Genomic DNA, 25,380 nt, shown 5'->3' with positions numbered 1-25,380 from the left:
GTACAATTCTTTTAATATAGAACAGTTATAGGTTAGTTATTAAATTTTCTAAAGAAACCACTTTATCACCTTGTAACTTTTATAGTTTGAATGACTCATCTGTTTATGTAATATTAAATATAATAATTATTAACAGAGCTATTATAAATTTATCACATTTCTTTATCAAATATTTGTTGATATTATATTATGTTCCAAGTACTATTCAGTTATAATTTAATAATTATAATATAGTGTACTTGTACTTTATAGTGTTCAGAGAATTTTCATGTATAGTGTCTTATTTGAGTCTCAGAACAACCAAGTGAATTTCCTAAACAAAACAAAACAAAAAAACCCCACAAACACCTCGGGCCAAAATCCGTGGTTCTTTCCTCTAGTACATCATCCTCTCTATTTGAAAACTCCCAAATTTCTAGAACATTTCATCGAAGTAATCTCCCCACTAGAAGATATTATTTAGACCATACTTCCCTTCACTTATCTAGAAGTAAAAATAAGTTTTACACACTTGAGAAAGGGTAGGTCTAAATAATACCACCTTTAGGACCTGGGTTTAATTGCAAAATCTCTTTTCTATTGTATCCTACATGGTGTCATAAAAGTTTCATCATGTAAAAACAGAGATGGGAGCAGTGGTTTCAGAGTGAATGTTACTGTCTTAGTGTCCACAGCATGCAGTAGTGGAAGAAACACTAAGCTTGAAATCAAGTGGCCTGGATTTCAGTTCTCCTACACTCGCATGGTATAAGGCATGTCACTTAACCAGAGTTGCCACCTCTATGGAAAACGCTGTTGCTACTGATAATGATGATGATGGTGATAACGATGATGGCAGATTAATATTTATTGAGTTCCCTCTCTGAAGTCATTCATCTTGATGTTTAAAATATATACCATTTAATAAAAACTATTTCATAGTGATTTGGGGGTATATATATAATATAAAGATGTAAATGTATTTTGACATACATACATCAATAGTCCCTGCATCTGAAAGTATAGAAATAATAAAAAGGGGGGACAGGTTTCTAAAGTTTATAATGAGAGAGAAAAGATCCAGAATAGCCAACACAATACTGAAGAAGAAATATTGGAAAAGTGATACTCAGCTTCAAGACTTACTATAAAGCCATTGTAATCAAAGAGCCATGTGGTATTGTTAAAATACTAGACAAATAGATCAATGGAACAAAATAAAGAGCCCAGGAATAGACTCAGATAAATATAGTCCACTGATCTTTGACAAAGGAAAAAAAGCAACACTATAGAGAAAAGAAGGTTTTTTCAACAAATGATGCTGGAACAACTGAATATCCACATGCAAAAAAATCTGGACTCAAATGAATTAACACAAAATGAATCATAGACCTAACTGTAAAATTCAAAACTATAAAACTCTCAGAAGATAACATAGGAGAAACTCTAGATGACCTTGGGTATACTGATGACTTTTTAGGTACAACATCAAAGGCACATTCATCGAAAGAAAGAATTGATAAATTGGACTTCTTTAAAATAAAAAATTTCTGCTCTACAGAAGACACTGTCAAGAGAATGAGAAGATAAGTCAAAAACTGGGAGAAAATATCTGCAAAAGACATGTCCAAAAAAATAAATAAATACTGATTTGTTTTCTTGATAAAGGGCTGTTATCCAGAATATGCAAAGAACCCTCAAAACTCAATAATAAGAAAATGAACAACTGGATTTTTAAAAAGGCAAAAGACCTGAATGGACACCTCACCAAAGTATACAGAGGAAAAATAAGCATATGAAAAGATGCTCAACGTATCACAAGGAAATGCAAATTAAAATAACAATGAGGTACATACACACCTACTACAGTTAGAATGGCAAAAACACAAAACACTAGCACCACATGTTACTGAGACTATGAAGCAACAGGAACTTCCATTGATTGCTGGTATGAGTGCAAAATGGTACAGCAGCTTTGGAACACACTTGGGCAGTTTCTTGCAAAACTGAGTATATGCTTACCATCTGATCCAGCAATCACACTCCTGGTGTTGACCCAAATGATTTGAAAACCTATATTTGCATAAAAATCTGCACATAGATGTTTATAGAAGCTTTATTCATAATTACCAAAACTTGGAAGCAGACAAAATGTCCTTCAGTGGGTGAGTGGATAAATAAACTGTGGTCCATCCAGACAATGGAATATTATTCAGTACTGAAAAGAAGTGAGCTGTCAAGTCATGAAAAGACATGGAGGAAACTTAAATATGTATTACTAAGTGACAGAAGCCAATCTGAAAAGGCTCTATGCTCTCTGACGACAGCTATATGACAAACTATAGAAATGCTAAAAAGTCAATGGCTGTCAGAGATTAGGGGAGATGAAGGGGTGAATAGGTACTACAGAGGATTTTTAGGTCACTGAAACCATTCTGTATGATACTGCAGTGGTGGATACATGCCATTATACATCTGTCAAAATGCACAGAGTATACAGTACCAAGAATGAACCCTTGTATAAACTCTGGACTTCTGGTGATAAAGATGTCAATGTAGGTTCACTGTGACAAATGTGCTACTTGGGTGGAAGATGTTGACAGTGAGGAGGCTGTGCAGGTATGGAGGAAGGGGGTACACAGGAACTCTCTGTTCTTTCTGCTTAAGTTTGTTGTGAATCTAAAACTGCTCTAAAACATGGTTTATTGAAAAAGTGAAAATAAAATACTTTTTTAAAGAGAGTTTTTAGCTAACTTCTTGAAGTGATTTAAAAGTGTTTTTAATTTGTTGGTTGAGTCTAAATCTTTTCCCACATTTGCTCAGGATATAAATTCATGCAAGTGTAACTCTGCCTTTCCTTTCTGATTTGCCACATACCCCATCCATTTCTTTCACCCTCCCTATCTCATTCACTTCATGATGCCTGGGACATATTTGGAGTTGTAGAATGTGGTTAAGGTTGAGGAGGGTACTAAATTTCATTAGAAAGTATTTACTTCCATTTGTCTCTTCCCACTCCGAGACTTTGATTGCTCTGTATATTTGACTTCAATTATCAGTCTTCTATAGAGCTACAATTCTTGCTAGGAAAAAAAGGAAGAGTTATATTAATTGAAGATAATGTAAGAATATGATCCTTGAGTTATATCTGAGCCATCTTACAGCCTGATTTTGTGTCACTAAAAGATCATAATGTCTACCTAAAAAGGATCTGCAACTACAGTTTTTTTCTCATCCATATTAGAAGAAAAAACTCAAGATAGCCTTCAATTACCTTAATTAGGAGCAACAAGAAATCACTTAATCTTTTAGTGTTTTAATTGTACAAATTTAAAAGAAAATATTTTGGAAAATGTAGAATACTTCTGGATATATGGTATAGATGGAGTTTTAAAATGTTTTATTAATTTGACAAATTTTTACTGAGCCTCTACCAAGTGCTAAAAACTGAGGATATGGTAGAGAGCAAGACAGATAAGTTTCCTGCTTTCCTGGAACATGCATTCTAGTAGGAGAGAAATATAATAAATGTGAAAACACAAAATTACATAAAATAAATACAATTGATAAGCACTTTGAAAGAAAGATAAACAATAATTGAGAGAACCCAATTAGATGGTATGACTAGGGAAGACCTGTTAGAAGAGGCGACATTTGGACTGAGACCTGCAAAAAATAAAAATGAACACACCTAGCAGAGGGTTGCAGTAAGGGGCATTCTTGGAAAAGAAAATAATAATACTCTGGTGCAGGTAGGGCTTGCATTATAAAAACAGTAAACCAGAAAGTGGGCCTGTGTTCTTGAAATAAAATGAACAAGGGAAGAATTCATATGATGGGGATGGGGAAATAGAATGGAGTCAGATTATTGAAAGCTTTGCAAACCATGGGAAAATTTGAGATTTAATATGAAATGTTGGGAATTTATTGAAAGGTTTAAGTGGAGGAGTGGTATGATTTATTATGTCCTAAAAAGTTTATACTGTGTGTTGTATATAAGACGAGGATGATGATAGAGTACCAGAAAACAATTAGTAGGCTAACGCATTGGTTGAAAGAAGAACTAACCAAAGCTTGCACTAGAGTAGCAATGGTGAAAATAAAAAGAATTAAATATATTTAAAGTATCCGTTATAAATAAAGTGAGTAGGACTTGTTGCATATCAGATGTAGGGAGTACGGAAAGGGAAAATCAAAGATAACACCCAGGTATTTGTCAAGTACGCAGCTGGATATGAGTCTGTTTCAGAAACAAGGTTGTCAACATACAGATCTGCGGTTCACAGCAAACACTATTGTCATCCTGGAATGCCTGGAAATTTTATGTGGGCATGTCTTTGATGTTACAAACATTAGGCTGTCAGTGGCTGGAAAAGGCTAGATGACCTAAAATGCAGTGGTGTATGACAGCTTAGAAAAATGAATTATTGCCCCGTGTTCTGCACATCTTTTCAATGCTCCCTTCAACTGAACACCCTATCGAGAGACGTTGGTAGTAATTAAGTACATAATAATCCTGATTTTTTTTTCTTTTTTACAGGAAGTTACACAAAAAAACAAATAATTTATGAAAATTTTGTTGGGAGAAAGACATTTAAATAAGTATATTGTCTGAAAATCATGAAATGAATTTACTCGCTTTATTTCCAACTATACATTTAGTGGTAGAAGGTTACCGTGTTGCAGCGCCGCTGTTTAAAATCAATGAGACTCAACTCATCTGTGTAACAGACAAAACTCCTTGCAGTAGACTCAGAACTGAATATCACGTATCATTTGAAACAATGCAGTTGTATTCAGGAATGTATTAAATAAAACTTTAAATAGATATTTCAGATCACTCCCAAGATGAGAATACTATTATAGTGAAAATGATGTGCAGAAATGTGATATTTGTTTTGGGGTTGCCTATTATTTCTCAGCTTTGCTCTCACTCTGTCCCTAGAGGTCTAACACTCAATTTCTCCATAGCCTCATATTATTGCAGCTTTTTCCAGTTTATGCTCCAGATTCTGTCATCTATTGAAGTAGAGTCTTGGGTCCTTTTAAACATTAGAGATTAAATGTATGCCTCCATTTGTGATGAAATTTTAAGAGAGAAGATATGTTTGAGAGTTTGGTATACTTTATCACTACCTCATACCATGCAATAACATTGAAATTATTTAGATGCTGTACTTAGAAAAAAGCCACAGTTTCTTTATATAATATCAAATTTTCTTATTGTTTCCACTTTAACAGTCTGAAATTTATCTTGGCCAGTTTTCTTATTTCTATTGTGGTTGTTTTTCCTCTTTTTCTTATCATATACAGATAAATTGTATATTTATAACATTCTAAACTAGTTTTATTCTCATGCCCAGTTCTACCTCTCTGTACTTTTATTTTCCTTTGCTCCTTGTACTAATGGCTTCTGATTTTGTCTTCTAAATCCAAATATATTCATTATAGATAGGCACAAACATTACCTCTGTTATGTCTTCTAATAAAGACATTCTTATACATTCTCATGTTCAATCGTATTATTTTACTATGAATTGTTTTTCTTCTATTTTTTCTTTATCTTTGAGTTAGATTGCTATATTGAATTTTTTTTTTATCATGTCTGTATGTCATTTATAGTATCTGTGAATTTTATTTGGGAATAGTAAAGAAGGCAGAGTTAGAAAATATTTCACATAAGAGAAGACACAAGGCTCAACAGGAATGAGGTACACTGATATAAATGTGATTTTAGCGAAATCACTAACTGAGATCACCCAAGAAATGGCAAAGCCAGAAAATAGGGCCTGAGACACTGCTCTAAGGCACCCTAACATGTAGATTTTGAATAGAGGAAGAGGACCACGAAAAGTAATGAGGAGCAGTAGCTGGTGAGGTCAGGAAAAAACAGAAGATACTGGTGTCACGGAGGCTGAGAGAAAGGAGTGTCCCCAAAAGGAGACCGGGTTTGCTTTGCTAAATGGTGCTAAGAAGTCAAAGGCGAAGAGAAAGTAGTGTCCTTAGCATTTGGTAAGTTAGTGGCTGTTGATGACATTAAGAGCCTTTTCAGTGGAAAAGTGGAGTAGCCAGATTGTAGGAATCTGAACAGCTAATTGGAGGTAGAAGCTGAGAAAAGTAGGTTTTTAATCAATGAAAATAAAAATTGTATCTAGTGAGGATTTCAGAACAGAAGAAGAATATTTTAAGATAGAAGTTACAGCACGGTGACAAGGAAAAAATGGGTTAAATTTTAGCAGCAGTCTTCTGATTCTTTTGATTATACAGAGGAGAGTACATTTGTTATATAACTAAAGTCAAGATAATAAAATTTTTAATTCTGGTAAAATAAGCATAAATATTAAAATGGTTTATGAGAACCTTGAAACTGAAATAAGGGAAAAAATACAAGATGCATAGAAGGCATGCAGAATATACTTTGAAAGAAACAGATTATTTGTAAAATACTGATATGTTCTTTGGAAAGAAGTATAAATAAAAACCTTAGTCTATGTTAGATGTTTCCAGACCTTTTTGGGGGACTATATTTAACTTTGGTACTTAAAAGGAACAACATTAAGTCCTTGTTTCTTTTTTTCTTTAAAGAACAAGAAGCTACTTGATGGACATTTGATTAGCAATCTGTGGAAACATCATAGCTTAAATATTAAAACGTTACACAGAAAATCTTCTATTTAAAACTGAAAGTGAAAAAAAATTCCATGATATTTCTTTTGTTTTGAAGTCCTTCATTAACTTTTTATGCAAAACATTTTAAGTTCTTATCATAATAAGATGAAATATACAATTTCAGTGGAATTTTTGCCCAATATAATTTTATTTTTAGGCAGAATAACTCCAAACACAATGATAAAATGGTCTTTCCTGGGAAAGCGGTTTGTGTTGGTCACCACGGTGCAGCCTTAGGGAGCGTGGCTTTTTAAGTCATACCGAGCTTGAAGTTATGTTCATGTGTGAAGTCAGGTAAGCTTGGAAAAAGGAGGCTAAGCTCAGAATTGATAGCAGTGGGTGCTTCTCCAAATGCTTTTGTCGTATTGGGTAGACAATAATTCAAAAGATAACACAGTCGAGTAGCTAATTAAATCTATGTGAACAGAAATTCTTCAACTATATGGTAATTCACAAGTAACTTTTCCCAAATACAAAGTAGGTTATCAACAGACAGACATCAGTTAGGTCACACTTAAACACTTGTTCCTGATTTCAAATTGTGCCATTTAGGCATGGCCTTATAATATCCACCACTGGCTGGGAGTTGTCAAGGGGAAGCGAGGTGAGGGGTGGGGAACTGAATTAATTGCAGGATTCTGATAAAATTGTGAATATTACCTACTCCTGAGAAAGTCTTTAATATGTATTGCATTAAAGGTCTTTCAATCAAATTCTTAGAATCTGTTTACTATTTGACACACTTCCTGGAATTATCCACATGGAAACAACCAATTTATTTCTAAGAGAAATTTGACTTAGACTGTTTTTGTGCTAGTCCAATGAACTTGATAAAGAAATAATTATTTTTATGGAGAAGATTATAAGCCCAAACATAGGGGAAAAATTTTCCTCAGTGGCTAATTTGAAAAACTGTAATAAAAAGAATTAAATGTTTTATGATACAATAATAGTAATTCTCATCCTACTATGTGTAGATCCTATAACAATGATTCAGATTTATTCTTTGCTAAATTTGCCACACTTAAAAACATTTCTTAAAAACTGCACTATCTTTTTTAACATAAGCATTTCTAGTGTCTCTTTTCCCATCCCTGGGATAACAGATTTGTCATCCATCACTAGATATTCCTTGATCTTGGAGAAGGTCTCTCTCTCTCTCTCTCTTTCAACTCTTTATTATGGGCACTACTTTGTTATGCACACGGCTTAGGATATTTCACTATTGCATTATTTCATTATATGCTAGAGCATATAATGTACTACGTCTTGAAAAGTTCTTAATTTTAATATTAGTTCCCTTCTTTAAAAATTTTTAAGGTCCAATTTTCTTCAGTTTATTTATAAATTGTAGCTGTATTTACAAACACTCTGGAGAATATAATCTATTCTGTTTAAAATGATAAATTATTTATCAGTCTATTCTAGAGAGTGTATTGATCTTTTGTGTAAATAATCAATTGTTCTGGGATAGGAAGCATATTACCTTCTGTTCCTTATGCTGCTGTTTGCAGTCTATGTTTAGATATTCAAATTCAGTCTTCAGGAGTTATCTTTCAGTTTCCCATTTTTAAAACGGGTGTGATTTTTTTTTCCTATCAGCATCTTTTCTCATCCACTCTTCTCAATGTTTCTGCCTCTGTCCAAAGCCTTATTAAACTAAAATGTAATCATCATTCAGTAGTCTTTCCTATCAATCTCTACGATTTTACGAAATGTTACATGCACTTTGTGAATCCAGGTCTACGTATTACTTGAAAAGACAGAGTACCTGTCCAAGATCATCATTTAATGGAAAAACTAAGATTCTGACAGTTGAAATGATTTTTTCAAGATTATAAAACCAGCTAACATAAAGGGTATTTCTCAATATTGATCTCCAGAAAGAGTAATGTTTATCATCTGATAAAAAAAATTGAACATTGTTGAATGAAACAAAAATATTTTCAATAAAATGGAAGTCATTTTATTAGAGATGCATAAACTATTCAGAGAATGAAATGATTATTTCAAACATATGTATAATCTTGAAATTTTCATTTCTAGTAGTAATTTCAACATTCTTTTACTTCTAAAATTTTAGAGGAGCAGTTCGCTAGTTGTGCTCTTAAGTATGCCTTTGGCTACTTCTGCAGGTGAATTATTACATAACCATTTCTACTCCAACAGTAATCAGGTGAGTGATCTCTGTACACTTGAACTTCATTTGGAAGATATGTTGATATTGAGTAGCCATGTCACAGGATATTGCTGACAGATCTATATGAAACTCCAAATAGCAGTTTAATGTATTTGCAACTGTCTGCAAAAGCAGTATTAAGGGGGAAATTTATTGCATTAAATGCTCACCTCAGAAGAATGGAAAGATGGCAAGTGAACAACCTAACACTTCACCTTAAAGAACTAGAAAAACAAGAACAATCCAAACCTAAAGTTAGCAGACGGAAAGAAATCATTAAGATCAGAGCAGAACTGAATGAAATTGAAACCCAAAAAACAATACAAAAGATCAATGAATCAAAAAGTTGGTTTTTTGAAAAGATAAGTAAAATTGACAAACCATTAGCATGGCTAACCAAAAAAAGAAGAGAGAAGACTCAAATAACAAAAATGAAAAATGAAAAAGGCGATATTACAACTGATTCATCTGAAATACAAGGAATCATTCGAGACCACTATAAACTATATGCCAACAAATCTGAAAATCTGGAGGAAATGGATAAATTTCTGGACACACACAAGCTCCCAAAACTGAACCATGAAGACGTAGAAAATTTGAACAGACCAATAACAATAAAAGAGATTGAAGCTGTTATCAGAAGGCTCCCAACAAAGAAAAGCCCAGGACCAGATGGATTCACAGCAGAATTTTACCAAACATTCAAATAGGAATTGACACCGATTCTTTACAAACTATTCCAAAAGATTGAAACGGACGCAAATCTCCCAAACTCATTCTATGAAGCAAACATGATCCTGTTACCAAAACCAGGTAAAGATATAACCAAAAAAGAAAACTACAGGCCGATATCCTTGATGAATATAGATGCAAAAATCCTCACTAAAATGCTAGCAAACAGAATACAGCAACACATACGAAAAATTATTCACCACGATCAAGTGGGACTCATCCCAGGGATGCAAGTTTGGTTCAACATACGCAAATCAATAAATGTGATCCACCACATTAATAAACTCAAACACAAGGACCATATGATCATCTCTATAGATGCTGAAAAAGCATTTGATAAAGTTCAGCACTCATTCATGACAAAGACCCTCTATAAGTTAGGTATAGACGGAAAGTATCTCAACATAATTAAAGCCATATATGACAAACCCACTGCCAATATCATCCTGAATGGGGAAAAGCTGAAAGCGTTACCTTTAAGAACAGGAACTAGACAAGGATGCCCACTCTCACCACTCCTATTCAACATAGTGTTGGAAGTACTAGCCAGAGCAATCAGAGAAGAGAAGGAAATAAAGGGCATCCAGATTGGAAAATAAGAAGTCAACCTGTCCCTGTTTGGAGATGACATGATCCTATATATTGAACAGCCTAAAGCCTCTACTAAAAAACTCTTGGAATTGATAAATGAGTTCAGCACAGTAGCAGGATACAAAATCAACACACAAAAATCAGTAGCATTTCTTTTCTCCAATAGTGAACATGCAGAATGAGAAATCAAGAAAGCCTGCCCATTTACAGTAGCCAGCAAAAAAATAAAATACTTTGGAATTGAGTTAACCAAGGATGTGAAAAATCTCTATAATGAGAACTACAAACCACTGCTGAGAGAAATTAGAGAGCATACAAGAAGATGGAAAGATATCCCATGCTCTTGGATTGGAAGAATCAACATAGTGAAAATGTCCATACTACCCAACGTGATATACAAATTCAATGCAATCCCCATCAAAATTCCAATGACATTTTTCTCAGAAATGGTAAGAACTATCCAGACATTTATATGGAATAACAAAAGACCACTCATAGCCAAAGCAACGCTGAGCAAAAAAAATACAGCTGGAGGCATAACACTACCTGACTTTAAACTATACTACAAAGCTATAATAACCAAAACAGTATGGTACTGGCATAAAAACAGACACACTGATTAATGGAATGGAATAGAGAATCCAGAAATCAACCCACACACCTACAGCCATCTGGTCTTTGACAAAGGCACCAAGCCTATACACTGGGGAAGAGACTGCCTCTTTAGCAAATGGTGCTCGGAGAACTGGATATCAATATGCAGGAGAATGAAAATAGACCCACACCTTTCATCATACACTAAACTCAACACAAAATGGATTAAAGAATTAAATATACACCCTGAAACAATAAAACTTCTTAAAGAAAACATAGGAGAGACACTTCAGGAAATAGGACTGGACAGACTTCATGAATACTACCCCAAAAGCACGGGCAACCAAAGGAAAAATAAACAAGTTTGATTATATCAAACTAAAGAGCTTCTGTACAGCAAAAGTAACAATTAACAGAGTTAAAAGACAACGAACAGAGTGGGAGAAAATATTTGCAAAATATACATCTGACAAAGGATTAATATCCAGAATATATAAGGAACTCAAACAACTTTACAAGAAAAAAAAAAAGCAACCCAATTAAAAAATGGGCAAAAGAGCTAAGTAGGCATTTCTCTAAGGAAGATATACAAATGGCCAACAGACATATGAAAAAATGCTCAACATCACTCAGCATCCGGGAAATGCAAATCAAAACCACACTGAGATACCATCTCACCCCAGTTAGGATGGCTAAAATCCAAAAGACTCTGAGCAATAAATGCTGGCGAGGTTGCGCAGAAAAAGGAACTCTCAGGGCCGAGCCCGTGGCGCACTTGGTAGAGTGCTGCGCTGGCAGCGCGGCGACGCTCCCGCCACGGGTTCGGATCCTATATAGGACTGACCAGTGCACTCCCTGGCTGAGTGCCGGTCACCAAAAAAAAAAAAAAGAAAAAAAAAAAAAAAGAAAAAGGAACTCTCATACATTGTTGGTGGGACTGCAAAATGGTGCTGCCTCTATGGAAAATGGTATGGAGGTTCCTCAAACAATTGCAGATAGATCTACCATATGACCCAGCTATCCCACTGCTGGGAATATACCCAGAGGAATGGAAATCATCAAGTCGAAGGTATACCTGTTCCCCAATGTTCATCGCAGCACTCTTTACAATAGCCAAGAGTTGGAACCAGCCCAAATGTCCATCATCGGATGAGTGGATACGGAAAATGTGGTATATCTACACAATGGAATACTACTCAGCTATAAAAACGAATGAAATACTGCCATTTGCAACAACATGGATGGACCTTGAGAGAATTATATTAAGTGAAACAAGTCAGGCACAGAAAGAGAAATACCACATGTTCTCACTTATTGGTGGGAGCTAAAAATTAATATATAAATTTACACACGCACACACACACACAAAAAAAATGGGGTGGGGGGTAAGAAGATATAACAACCACAATTACTTGAAGTTGATACGACAAGCAAACAGAGGGGACATTGGTGGGGGGGAGGGGGGAGGGAGGAGGGAGGGAGGTTTTGGTGATGGGGAAACAATAATCAACCACAATGTATATTGACAAAATAAAAGTTAAAAAAAAAAAAGATTAAATGAAATATATTCTTGGTCTTACTGTGGATCAGGAGAAAACATCTCATAGGGTGCGCACCACTTAATTTGGCCTAAAAGAAAATAAATTGCCAGGTTCTGTCTGTATCATAAATTTCTATTACTACTTCTGTCTTTCCATGTAACACACAAATCATTTTGTTCTATGGTTTAAATAGATGCTTTATAATATAATTATTTCATGCTAGAGTATTTCTGAAATGCTCTCAAATGTAGAATTTCATAGACCACCCACAAAGCTGTGATGTAATCTTTAGTAATGGTGCAACATAAATTTAATTCATCTGGTTGCCGAGAGGCTCAGTGCATGCTTATATCTTTGAGTATTTGGCAAGCAGCAATGTGAAATTTATTAAGCACATATCTCTTAAACATATCTCTGGGTTACAGAGTGGTCTCCATTGTGGAAGCAAAACTAATCTGATAGAAGCAGGAAGTAAGGGCAGAAACAACAAAGAAATATATATATCAAGCCCTGAATCACTTTTCACAATAAAATGTTAATGTTTTCCAACTTTATTCATGCCTGAGAAATTTTAATACATTTAGTTCAATGAACAAAGAGTGAATGCAGTAATAGCAAGCTATTTTACAGATATGTTTTTAACAGTCAACAGTCTGCAAGAAAAACAGGAAACACTACTCCTGGTCTACTGCTGATGAATGCCATTTTTTTACAAACAGGAAAGACTGTAGTCAGTTTATTTGACCTGTCGTTGATGTAAGAACACACCTTTTAACTGTCCCATTCCCAATTTCACTCAGAGAAGGCGTTGCTCTGTCCCACCCAACTCTTCCACATTACACCATGTCAACTTGACTGTTTGATTTATCGTATTTCCCATGCCTCTTGATTGTTTTTGTTATCTAGATCTCAAACATAAATCTTATTAACATTTAAGTTATAGGTTTATTTCTTGAACACTGGAAAGTACATTTAAAGCCACTAAAAACAGACAAGCAAAACCTATTGTACTTAATGGTAGTTAATCTTCATTTGGATATATAGACTACATCTTGCCACTCAAATCTTTTTTAAAAGATTTAAAAAAACTCCACGAAACTTTAAATCTTTCCTGTCATTTTCTTCTATTGTGTTTAGACATTTATTAAAAGCAGAAACTAGTCTATTTATTTATTTGTTTGTTTGTTTATTTATTTATTTTTAGCAGCAACTCTGATAAAGCAGGTAAGAGTGAATGCTAGGTTGTTTTCCAAGGACATGTTTTCTAATCTTGGCTTTATTTATCTATCGTGTACTTGCTTTGGAGACCATTACCAGAAGTGAATACCCAATGCACTTTTTTATCTTTCTAGTCTGTGATATGGTTTAATCTGAATGTGAGGTTGTTATATTGTCCTATCTTCACTTCAGGAATACCTATGAGAATTAGCCTTGTACATAAGTACTTTAAAAATTTAAGCCTTTCTATGTAATTTTGATTCAAAATTGTGATAGGCTTTCCCATATCTCAAATGTGAAATGTAATGAGTAATACTAATTTAGGCTCATCTATTTAATTTCTAATCATAGATGTTTAAAAGTATAAAAGGATTAAACATATTTATAATTAGAATATTAAGAAAATTGTAACATATCTTTTATTTTCATTTTCTGCTTCCTTGATTTACTGACTCATTACTTCGTACAGACATCGTGAAATAGAGGTAGCTTAAACCGACCTTACAAAGGCCATCATTAATGCTGCATTACTACACTTGCAGACTAGATTATTTGTTCTAAATGTGGCTGTAATCTTATGAGTTTAACCAGTAGGTTCTTGAAGAGTTAGGAAGAACTCCAACAATCAGCCTCCCTCCCCGTCTGGAATGCCCCATCCTGTAAAAAAACAAAACGACAACAACAACAACAAAAGATTTATTCTCTTTGTATGGACACTGATTACATCTATCCCGATTTTCACATAAGAACTTTTGGAATATCTGATAGTAGTTATTATGCCCATCCTAATTATTTGTTTAAGATTGAACAACACTAATTCTTCCAGACTTTCCCCCCCCATTACAATTTTTTCCAGGATATCTTCATTCTGACCATATTTCTCTAGATAAATGACAGTTCAAAATTATGTTCTAAAATCCTTTAGAGGAGACCATATTAATGTATTATTTGCCATTTTCCTCAAGCTATTGAGTAGAGTAATCCCACCTTATCCTCAAGGGATATGTTCCAAGACCCCTACTGGATGCCTGAAACCATAGGTAGTGCGGAACCCTACACATACTGTGTTTTTTCCTATACATACATATCTATGATAAAGTTTAACCTATAAATTAGGCACAGTAAATGATTAACAACAATAACTGATGATAAAATAGAGCAATTATAACAATACACTGCAATAAAAGTTATATAAATGTGATCTCTCTCTTTCAAAATATCTTGTTGTACTATACCGTGGGTAACTGAAATTGCAGAAAGCAAAACTCAGTAGTTCCCCCTTATCCACGGTTTCAGTTACCTGAATCAACTGTGGTCCAGAAATATGTAAGTACAGTACAATAAAATATTTTGATAAAGAGAGGGAGATAAAGAGAAAGAGAGAGAGAAAGACTATATTCATATTACTTTTACTACAGTATATTTTAATAATTGTTTTATTTTATTATTAGTTATTGTTAAGCTCTTGCTATGCCTAATTTATAAATTAAAGTGTATCACAGATAGGTATGCATAGGAAAAAAATGGTATATTTAGGGTTTAGTACTATCTGCAGTTTCAGGCAATCACTGGGGGTCTTGGAACATATCCCTCACGGATAAAGAAAGGACTACTTTATTACCAATAACCAACGGGCATATTACACACCGATAAAAACATCAATCCATGAAGTAGATATAACAACTCTAAATGTGTATGTAACTGACAACTTATTAACATACAAAGTAAAAAATGTTAAAACTGAAAGGATAAATAGACAAATTCACAATTATAATTCTAAGACAGCACACTTTTCAGGGTAATTGATATAAGTAGATTTTTAAAAGGCAGTAAAGGTAAAGAAGATATATACCACTATCAAATAGTCAACATTTATCAAACTCTGTACCAAACAATAGCCAAAAATGCATTCTTTCAAGTACCTATTAAATGCCAATGTAGATCATATTCTGAGCCATAAAACAAATATCATTACATTTAAAAGATTTAAAGTCACAAAAAATGTGGTCTTTAGCCACAATATTTGGAAATTAAACAACAGATTTCTAAATAACTTTTTAGTCAAAAAGAAAGCACATGGGAAATTAGAAAATGTTTTGAACTGAATAAATATGAAATGCAACATATCAAAATTTGTAGGACAAAGCTAAATTGGGGAGATGTACAGTGTGAGTATTAGATACTATACCCTGACTGAAATGACAAACATGAAAAAAGTGCTGGCAAAAACTCAGAGCAACTACACTTGGAAAACATTTTGACAGTTTATTATAATTTAAAACATTCACTTACCTAGATATTTTCACTCCTGGATATTTATCAAAAGAAAGAAAAATATACATCCAGACAAAAATCTGTAAGCAAATTTTCAGAGAACCTTCTTCCATAATAACCCCAAACTGGAGACACATCAATTCTTCCCCTGGATGTTCACCAAAACAGTTCCACTATTCAATATTTACCACAGGGAAATGCAAGTGTATGCTTAGACAAAAATCTGTTAGCAAATCTTCACAGCAACTTCATTCATAATAACCCCAAATCGGAAACACCAATGTCCATCAATGGGTGAACAGATTAACAAATTTTGGTGCATTCATACAATGAAATACTATTCAGGACTAAGATATAAACTACTGATACATGTGACAACATGGATAGGTCTCAAAAGCATTATGCTAAGTAAAAGAAACCAAATATAAAAGGCTACATACAGTGCAATTCCGTTTATATAACCTTCTGGAAAAGTTCAACTCATAGAAAACTCTACAAACAACAAATAGATCAGTTGTCAAGAGCTGGGGTACGAGAACAGGGCATTTGGGCTGTAAAGGATCACGAAATGTTTTGGATAATAGAATGCTCTGCATCTTGCTTGTACTAAACATTTATCAAAGCTCATTGAACTGCAGATTTTTTGAACAGATGAATTACACTGCATGTAAATTACATTTCAACAAACTAGACTTTAAAAATTATTCAATATATTCAGGAAGTTTATACTTCTACCTTTATAGATTGAGTCAATACCTGAGACCTTTTCAGCTTATTAGTCAGCTCCATCTCAACTTGTTACTAAAATTAGAAATATGAAGTCTTGAAATAAAAAGTGTTCACAAAATTGTTTCTCCTATATTTTCCGAGGGAGGATAACAGTGCCATCAAAAGTGTTATATGCTAGCATTATGGCTAATATTGGATGAGGTGTCATATAAAACCTATACTTCAGCTTTAGATCTCTACTCTCCATCATGACTTTGTGTGTGTGTGACATTGGGTATATCGGGTGTATTTTTCAAAGTAATGTTGACATACCTATGACAATCCTATTTTAACTTCCTAATTTGGAAGAATATGACTGAATTTAATTGCAAATAAGGAAAAAAAAAGGAGTTCAGGGAGAGATGGGATTGGGAAATAATTTTATCAGGCTATCAGTGCTGGTAATTAATTTCCCCAATGAAAAGGACAGGCCCCCAGGAATATACAAATATTATTATGCATAGAATATTACTCATCTTCCTCCTACAAGCTCACAAAAGCAAATCAGCATTCTAGTTCCATGCTAAGGTCACAAATAAGAAGCATCCAGTGTTTTGGAAAGATTAACTTCTCACCTAAAAACATTTGGTATTTTTATGTATCTAAGGACCCTGAAGATTTGGTAGCACTAATTTTCTGGAGCACATAGAAATACCCTTGTGTGTGTGTGTGTGTGTGTGTGTGTGTGTGTGTGTGTGTGTGTGTGTGTGTGTGTGTGTGTGTATAATATACTTATAAAATAAATATGCATATAATAACATGAGACTCACTCCTCTCACTTAAATTTCAGCTTAAAGTACCCCCTCTTTGAGATGTTCACCACCTTGTAATTTCAAGTACTTTAAAATGATTTCTTATTCATTTCCTCCCACTCTCCACTCATAATTTCTGTTTATTTTAAGTGTAAAAAATGAATTCTAACTTTCTTAGATGTACCTTTAAGGTAGTGCTATTGGGTAACTAATTCTATTTTTTACCATGTATTCTCGGTGATCTAGTGCTGCATTTTGTGTATGAAATGTGGACCACTGAGATTTTTTAAACTATCATTATCTGGATTGAATGGCCTAGAAATAAAAGATATCCCTACTTAACTTTCCTCCCTTGCCAAATCAGCAAAATTCAAACACATTGTCTTCATGTCAACAAAATTTTAATTAATGTTTACCTGTCAATTTCCATGTATTTTTTTGATACAACAAAAATTTGGGGCTTGATCATTTGTGCATTTAAAGGCCTATTGTTCTGTCTTTAACAGCAGTCATACATTTTTTCAACTGCACTGTAGAAATCTGAAAATAAATGATTATTGCATGTTGCTGACTTTTTAGATCAATGCTTTCTTACTTTGAATATTCAGTTTATGGTTAAATCACTGCATTTCAACATCTTATGCAAATAACCATTTCAAACATTTGCAGTAACTGATTCTCACATCACTTTTCATCACTTTTTGCAAGAGGGGAGGCCAACATATGCAACCTTCTGGTGACATTAACCTCAGTCACTACATTAGGAAGATTTAAACAGAACTGGGTTCTGCCACACAGGAAAGAGACGATAAATTAAAGATTGTTTCCAATTAAGCCATTCTTTACATAGTGGCAGAAAGCCTGGTATCCTCTTGCCTCTTTATAATATTCATTCTTTTCTCTCCTTTAGAATATTAGCCTTGAACTCTTCCTCTGAAAATACAGGTGTATGGGTAGTACATGTTAAGTGATTCTGAACTTATCAATGCAGCTAGCCTTGATGGCAACTTGCTTCTCGGAATCAGAACTGTCTCAAATCTTAGAACCTGACAGAGTCTCTGTGGCTGGTTCATTTTGATTGCAATCTCATTTTTCCTTCCTATCCCTTTATCATCCCCTTCTCTTAAGTATGCGGTGGTCTCTGAAGTCACAGAGATTTTATCTTTTGCACACCACATCAAGTCTTTGCACACTGTTTTTCCTTGTTCTCAGCTTGATATTAAAACAAATATGCTAAAGGGAAATGAACCCAAGACATCCAAAAGTACTGGTGATTTTTGTTTTTTTCCGACTATTACATTGCATTGCTTTTTCTTTTCTTTTTTATTTTTTCCCTTTCACATAGTTACTTTGAGTTTGTTCTCAGGGGATATTTTTCTAGGACGTCTCCTGGAATGCCTCATTTTTTCCTCATTTTAGGCATAGATAGATTCACAATTTGTAGCACTTTTTAAAATGAAGCTATAAATTTGCTGTGAATTTCAAAATGTTCTGCATTTAACATTTTCTTTCAGTCTTTACATTTTATAATGCGACTCTTGAAACAAGCTCCATTTCTAGTTTATTATTTTGTACATCATACTGAAATAGATTATAATATTCCCTTTTAAATAAATAGAGGGAATAAATCATTCTTACTCTGCCATTAATATTTAAAGTTCTTTTAGTAGTATTTCATAACATATTTATGTAGAAAACACTACTCAGACGATCAAGAATTAATTTTAAATAGTATCAGACTAGTTGGAAAATAAGATATGTAAAAGTAAAAGAAAAGAACCAGAAAGTAAGGGAGAATTTGATAGTAATAAAATGAGTATACAGACCAGATAAAGATTTGGCTGCCAAATTGTCATTTCACCAACTTTACTGAAACCCTTGAAAATGTAAATTGTTTCAAGACTTGAGCTTGTTCTCTTAAAAAAAAAAAATCTATCCATATTTTGTGTGCAAGTCATAAGAAACAACTTTATCATGGCAAAGAAACAGCCACATGACTGCGACTGCTAATTATAATCTACTGAGATTCACTATGTCTACCATCTTACAGGCAAAATGTGGCGTCCATAACTCACAACCCTTTTCACCGGCCACGCTGCTGTAATAGAAGCCCATGCCAATTAGTGGTGCCAAATTAGTAGGAGGAATAACCAGAAAGGAATCAGCAAGGCATACCTAACAATTTCAAATCCATTCCCAAACTACTTTTAAAATGTTTATAAGTAATTAGGCTCCTAGTTTTACCACATTTTACTCAACAAAACTCAGGGCTAAATGTTCCATTAACAAACAAGTATTAACAGATAATAATATAGCAATTTTGCTCAATGTATAAAATTTCAGATAAATTCTCTCATAAAGGCACTGGAGGATCTAAGTATGAAATCACTACTACTTTTAGAATTCATCTCACATTTTAAGGGGTACCATAGGTAGCATTTGTATCCACAGGGGGCTGGGGAGTGGGGCTCTCCTGAGGATTACACCAGCCGTTAAGTTTTTGAAGAGTCCTGACTTATGAGCTCTAGGGTGTCATACCTTTAATTTTCATGTTTCTTTCCTCGACATCTTGCCTATTATTTTTTCATTTTAAATTTAAACCTCTTGGTAAATTTACATCATCACTGTTTCCTCAATTTATGTTTTGGGGGTATCTTGGACAGTCTTTATAGCAATTCTAATATCCTTTTTCTACAATTGAACCCAACTTTCCCCTTTCATTTTGTACAGCCAGAGCTCCTGTTTTATGAGGCTGCTTCCAAAAGTTTGTGGAAAAATAGAATGAAGAGATAATATGAACCTTTCCATGAATTTTTTGAAGTACCCTCGAATATTTCTCATATTTATGTGTCTGTGACTTTGGACAAGTTATGTAACTTTTCTGAGGATTTTTTTTATTTGCTAAAAAATTAGTTTAGTAATAGTGGCATTGAAAGATTAAGGGGTTAAATGAGATAATGGACTAAAAAGCAACAAGCAGAAACCTAGGCATGTATCTTGCAAGCCGTCTTTTCTCACTTTCTTTTTTTTTTTTTTTTTTTGTTCTTAATTAGGGCTTTCTCTTTTGCTATTCATAATTTAAATTTACATTTTTCATTGATGTAAAATGGAATCAAATCATTTGTAGTTTTATTTCCCGCATTTCTTTATATGTCCGTGACCTTATTGCTTTACCTCCACCAACCAGGAATTCCAGGAGACCAGTGTATTAAAACAGGCTTGATCATAGCCAGGGCTGGTCAGTGGCCACAGCCTCAGCTCCAGCTGCTTCAAAAGGCCTTTGGTAAAGCCGGGTGTTGCTGACCTCTCCAATTCCCAGGGAAGGGAGGGCATGAGGAGGTGTCCAGTGTATAGGTGGTGTCAAGGTCACTTTCCACTGTTTACACCTGACCTACAAGTCCTGCATAATCCTGATTATTGCCAAGTCATCCCCTCAAGATCACCTCTTCCTGCCTCAGCAATAGTTCCCCAGCAACTAAGGCACTGATTCTAGCTGCTTGGAAATAAAACATAATCATGTCTTAATTTCATAATAGATTAAAGGTTTTCATCAGCCATGCTGTAGTTATGCAGTTGCCCTGGCTTTCACTTTCACAAAAAAAGAAACAAACCAATGTGTTGTGTTCACATATCTAGTCCCAGAGTTTCCAAAGCTCTTTTTCAGGTAAGAATAAAAGCTCAAGTGTTTTGTTTTGGGTCCCCCCGCCCCGAAGAGACACCATCTTACCCCATTTGTTAAAGAATATTTGGTTTTATAGATTGAATCTAAAAATATAGACGCTTGCAAAACACAAAACCTATTTATCCTGGTCCAATGATGGGATGCCACTGGAATTGAAGTGGTATTGTGCAAAGTTTTTGCTGGATGGCTGTTTTATTTATTTTATTTTGCATGCAGCTTCTGAGAAGTTTGAACAGTAGCAGTTTGTGATGTGGCAGTCACTCTTTCCAACAATACTAAGAATTAGTCTTTTGTCCACACACACCCACTGCAATGCAGTCTCTGTTCTAGCACACACTGATGCTCTTGCCTATTTTCAGCTGGGTTGATGACTACATTCCACACTCATGAAAACTAAGCACTGCTGTTATGGTACAAACCCTGGGTTTTCCTCTTGGCTGGCACTAAAAATAACCCACCAAATTTGTAATTTTCAAGATAATTTTGACTTTGGTTTTGTAAGTGATGGCATGCATCTGGATTATATCTTTTTTATCTTGACACTGTTTCAAGTATTATCTCTGAACACATCAGCTCTTAGTTTGGATGAAATAAATTCTTTTGGTTTAGAAGCTATATGAAAAAATATGTGCAAATATTTTGAGGATGATTCAGTGTATACTTTACCTAACACTCATTTCATTTTAAAAATATCTAAATGAGTAAAATTTAATAATTTACTAGGGCTTAAAACATTTTCCATGCAATACTTTTTTTCCAGCTGCTTTCCTTCCACTTCAGACATAGAAAAACAAGGTGTAGATAAAAAGCAACTTAAGGCATTTTTAAGGCCTCCCAAGTTTTCAAACTTTGATTCTTGCGGGGCACTTATTATATGCACAGAGGGGTGAAAAATCTACCTGTGCCATTCTTGGGATACTGCCACAATGCGAAAAAGTGATTTCCAGCCGTCCTTCAGCCTCTGCTCCAGCAGGAGGACAGCAAACTGTTTTGCAAGAAGCACAGGGCTTTTCTTAGGAAGCAGGGAGGCAGCTGATGCAACTGGAAGCTTTGCCATCTGTCCCTGTGACCACAGACACTACACCGAGATGCTCCTACCAGGACATGTATTTAGATTCTGTGGTCATGTATTTAGACTATGTGATTAGAACTGCTGGGGAGAGAAAGGAAAGGCTAGGCAGCATGGTCTGTCCTTCAAGCCCTTACAAAAAGTCTATTCCTGCCCTTGTTTGCCTGATGTTGATCCAGAACTTTGCAAGCTATCAATTTAATGTAATAGATGCCTCTCATGACATGAACAAGGAAGGTCAAATGAATTTGGAATTTTAACTCGGTCAGGTTGCCATGAAGGACAGAATGCTGTATTCTGACTTAAAACAAGATTTATTATCTACAGAGAAATCTTCGGCGTGACTGAGAATTCCCTCTTTGGATAACTTCTGTCAGTCAGCTGGTGAAAGCATATAAAATGATCTTTCAGCATTTTTCCGAACACTTAAGTTATATTTTTATTTTAAGTATCTGGTAAGGAATTATAATGCTGCGAATAGGTTCATCAGTGAATCTGGGATAGGAACCATGAGCAGTCAGCAATTAACCTCATCACTAAGTCAGAGAGAAATTGTTAGAAAACCTTAATGCCGTGATCGAGGGGAGAAGTGAGAACCAGAAGGGATGACAGGAAAGGAGACGGTTAAAAATATGTAGAATGTGGGATGGATCTTCCTGGTGACATTTCACTGCAAGATTCACTCACACAACTGATGGAAAGAAAGAATAAATCTACTTTGCATTAGCTCCCTAAAGAGCAGTACAGCTAGTAAGTGTGTGCTGCTTTTTGTAACTTGGCAAGAGAGAAAGTTTTATTCTGTCCATAAACATGATGCATGTTTCTCAGCTTAGCTAACAATATAAACTTGCTCCTGTTAAGAATAAGGGTGCTGCTGACCCTCCTGAGAACCAGTCAAGTCACTCAGGCACTACTGAGCAAGTGTCCCGGCTGTAATAATGGGCCCCTTAGCACTCCTAACCACCAGGGAAGGGCAAGTGGATGAGAAAGAACTGCACCTCCATTTGGAGTGACTTCATTGCATGTAAACTTACAGATAAAAGGCTACCTACTGTGTATTATGAATTCACTGGAAAAAATTAGAAGACTTTAGAACATACTCAGACCCTTCCTACAGGCTCAAGTATGTTTTCTCAGCACCTCCTCCCACAGACACACACACACACACACACACACACAGACACACAAACCCACCCAGGAGGGTCTCAGCTGTTATCAGATAGGATCTCTGATTTAATGGGGGGGGACAAGGGGCAGGAAGAAGGAGAACAGAAGGGAAGTAGAATGGGAGTGGGAAGTGAGGGGAGGAAGCAGCAAAAAAAAAAAAAAAAAGGAAGTTAAGACATTTTCTCTCCTCTATTGGACAGCAAGGGGAAAAAAGGCAATTAAACTATCCCATTACTTCACTGAACTGGGACCTCTGCATTGACAATGGCCCAGTATAAAAGAGAATTCCACTTAGTATCTTTCTTTTTTTTTTTTAAGTTAAATTTAATTGCCCAAGATAGCATGCTAATTATTTTTGGGCAGGGAAAGTGGCCTATGCTTTGTTCCTTCTAAAGAAAACTGGGAAGGGGGACGTGCTACTTACCCTGTATGACTTCGGAATTTGGGCCGTGTCAGCAGTGCCGGGCTCAGTCAGAACATCAGTGAGTGGTTAGTCTGGCATCAGGTGCCAAGTATAGTCCAAGCTCTCTCAGAGAGTTCAGTTCAATCGGAAGAGCACATAAGATTTATGACCAAGAAAGCACCCACAAAGTAGCATGCATAAAAGAACAAAATTCCAGGCACTTGACTCCAGAGACTCTGCAAGTCCATCTTAAGAAATACTCTCTGTACCAGAAAAGAATTATAATCTTTTCTGGACCTAGAATTCTTTTCCCTACATCTTCTCCATGTAATACCCTTTAAGACAAAAATGGAAGCACCACTTTTTTGATGACATTTACCTCCTCCAAAGCACGGATTTTCACTGTATCTGTGAGTCTCACAATACCTTGTGGAGGCATCATTATAACATCACATCTTGGCACAGAGACGATTTTATCCATTGCCTCTTCTCTGAGCTGCTCTGGGGTAGGACCTATGCCTTATTTATCTCTTTAAAAATTATTTGTTGTGCTTAAACACTCAATAATTTTCTTCAAAAATAATGCGGCGAAAAAAATGATTGTAGAAGCTTGGGGGATGCAAAAGGAAAAAATATCAAGAATTTTTAGGAATTAGAGAAATTTATCGGGATTGAAAGGAAGAGGAAGATATAAATTAGGAAGAATGAAGTGGGAGTGTGTTTAGGTAGAGAGGGTAGGAGTGCAGGTAAACGAAGTGGAAACAGGGAGGCTGAGTGTGTGCAAGAGGAGTGTGTGAGATGCTAAGGGACAATGTTGGGAAGGCTGTAACTTGAAACTGTGGGAATTAAGTCAAGAGGAAAAGTTGGTTGATTTGCAGAGAAAGGAACGAAGAATTAATGGGAAAACAATGACCTCTACACAGAAATGCTTTGTTTAAAATGAATGAGTCAATCGCTTCTCGGCCTTTTGGCTAAGATCAAGTGTAAAATGAATGAGTCAATAGCAATATACTGAACAAGACACTGCTGGAAATGGTGAGGCAGTATCAATAAATGGGAGATCTACAAATGTCTAACATTTAAACTAGGACTTTACAAAGTGATCAAAAGGACTTTTTTTGTGGAGTGTTTCATTTGGTCTTCATTACGACCCCATGAAAAAGGCTGAATAGTTATCAGTAACATTAATTCATTAATGAAGACATTGCCCCTGCTTTCAAAAAACATGTAAGAAACCGAGGTGAGAAAATACAAAGAAAATAGCAAGCAATGGCAGTAGATGAATGACAATAAGTGTTTTGTACATTCACAACTCGGGGGCTGCTACTGGCATCTAGAGTAAAGAGGCCAAGGACACTGTGAAACCTCCTGCAAAGCACAGGACATCTCCCTACAACAAAGCATCAGTCAGCCAAAAATGTCAATAGAGTCACTGTTGAAAAGCCCTGGTATACAGAAATCCATAAAGGATATTTATTCAAATAAACTGTTTATGAAAAAAGGTAGTTGCTACACAAACATTAGGTATTAATAGCACAAATTTTGACTGACGCTCTTCATTTTGATGGTATCGAGGTAACTGTTGCTTTGTTTCATTACCTAGAAATCAATACATTTTTTAAAAAATCTCATTTCAATAAGAAATAGTCGTTGCTTAAAATAACAAAATCCAAAATGTGGGACACTCTACAGGACTAAAGAACCAGTTTCTTTAACGGATGCATTACAAGGAAAACACAAATGCATAAAAGAGAGGGAGGAA

At 35.0% G+C, this 25,380-nt stretch overlaps 1 pseudogene; it reads right to left on the bottom strand.

The window, feature by feature from the left end:
- The window catches only part of LOC134390267 (NADH dehydrogenase [ubiquinone] 1 beta subcomplex subunit 8, mitochondrial-like), an 86,401-nt pseudogene extending 62,302 nt beyond the window's left edge, over positions 1 to 24,099 (bottom strand).
- Positions 24,100 to 25,380: the final 1,281 nt, after the last annotated feature.

Source organism: Cynocephalus volans, chromosome 11, assembly GCF_027409185.1.
Source record: "Cynocephalus volans isolate mCynVol1 chromosome 11, mCynVol1.pri, whole genome shotgun sequence".
In the NCBI taxonomy this organism is placed as follows: Eukaryota; Metazoa; Chordata; class Mammalia; order Dermoptera; family Cynocephalidae; genus Cynocephalus; species Cynocephalus volans.
This window is presented reverse-complemented; position numbering and strand designations above follow the sequence as displayed.